At 31.7% G+C, this 1897-nt stretch overlaps 1 protein-coding gene across 1 annotated transcript in view; it reads left to right on the top strand.

Moving 5' to 3' along the window:
- LOC106470309 (serine/threonine-protein kinase SIK3-like) overlaps positions 1-1897 on the top strand; it is an 83364-nt gene that overhangs the window by 30124 nt on the left and 51343 nt on the right. The window lies entirely within an intron of this gene.

Raw genomic sequence — 1897 nt, 5'->3', positions numbered from 1 at the left:
GAATCTTTCGTTGTGAATTCTAGCGTGTGTTTAAGTTAAACTGATTGTGGAAATTAAGTGTACTGCAAAGTTGTATTGATAAAGAATAAACTAGTTTTATTTAAGAAAAGACTTGTATCGCTAAAGTTTCTTCGGAAATATTTTTTACGGAAAAAACAAACAAACAGAGACGTAACAATATGAAAATTTCAAAGAAGTAAATTGAGGTGACATTCCCCCACGATTTCACTGAATTAATTAATGAAATATACCAAACTTATTTGTGTTGGCTAGTAGGAAATCTGAAATATGTTCAATAACACGCTGTTTCCTGTCTCTTGTACTTTAAGAAACAAGTATCAATACTAACTATTACAACACATTTATTCTGTCATATGAAGCTGAATGGTTGGTTAGGAGTTTGAAACGAGAATCGGTGTTCTCGAAATCGATCCATATCAAACTTTTAAACAAATCTTTTTGTAAACTGACAAAACGAAGGTCATTAAATGTTCTTGTTCATAACTCCTTATAGAAAAAAATATGTATCACATGACTGTTGATTTAGTGTGGTCTGTGGAATTATAGTTAACACGTTATAAAATCTCATATCTGATTTCCCTGCCTAATCTGTTTTTTTTTTGACGAATTCCATGCTCCGTTCTTTATCAGTCCTGAAGAAAGACTCAGTAAGAAGTTATAAGCATTGCCAATGAATGAGCCCCTCAGTGGCACAGCAGTATGTCTACAGACTTACGCTAGAATCCTGGTTTCGATACCCGTGGTGGGCAGAGCACAGATAGTCCATTGTGTAGCTTTGTGCTTAATTACAAACAAACCAAAGAATGAGAGGCTAGAGAAGTCCATAATAAACATCTCTAACAAAAGTTTACTACGAATCAGTAGTCAGAGACGTTGATTCGATAATCTAAGTATTTTCTGAAGTTTCTTTTAATGAAAAGTTAAGATAAGTTTGAACTTGTACTGATGTGATTAACGTTTTATTAATTAAAGATATATTACTTTATATCGTCTTTCTTGGTTTCACTTAATGAACAATCATGAAAATGATATGTATAATAAACTTATGTGTTCAAATGTAAATAGTATATTTTTGTACATGAGCATGAACTTCAGGATATTTTATATGTTTAATAAAAAAATGTTGCCCGAGGCTATCGATTTTTCCAGCTTTTCACGTGAGAGAACTTACGTCATGGGTCCTGCTTAAACGAAGATAAATTCTTATTGTATGACGTAATTCAGTTTAATTTTAAAGTCGAAACATGTTAAGGACACGTGATCAAAGTGAACATTTAATCACATTAAATCTGTTATAGAATCAGTAAAGTACGATAATGTAATGAGATAAAACTTCCGATCAAGTGGTTACAGACCACTAAAATGGAAAGGGTTGTTTGTAACATTCTGTTCATGTTTTGTTGTTCCTTTTTAACTGTAATTTGTAGAAATTTTTATTTCATCAAAATGTCTATGAAGGATTCATAGTCTAATTCAAGGTGTTTTATTTTTTGTGAACATTTTAACTTTAGTAAATCAAAGTGCAGTATCTGTGTGAAAAGCTATCATCCAAAACCTACAGGTTTTCTCAAGATTAGTGGAAATACTCATTAGTGAAGTGCTCTTCTATCTAGCCCACACTAATGTATCAAGTGACGGGATTATTTCTACTCAGAGCGAACAACAGTGTGCATATCAGTATCCATTCTCTAATGCGTGATTGACGGTTGTCTATGGCCGTTGCTACGCCACATATAATTCTAAATTTCATCTTTGTTTTATGCAAGATTATGAGAATTTTGAATTTGAATAAATTAGATTACATATTAAATTACAGCTTGCAGTAACAAAATTATTCTACGTATATTATTCAGGTTTTTTTTATGGTGTTTGTTTC

This window comes from Limulus polyphemus, unplaced genomic scaffold, assembly GCF_000517525.1.
Source record: "Limulus polyphemus unplaced genomic scaffold, Limulus_polyphemus-2.1.2 Scaffold3935, whole genome shotgun sequence".
NCBI classification, from domain to species: Eukaryota; Metazoa; Arthropoda; class Merostomata; order Xiphosura; family Limulidae; genus Limulus; species Limulus polyphemus.
This window is presented reverse-complemented; position numbering and strand designations above follow the sequence as displayed.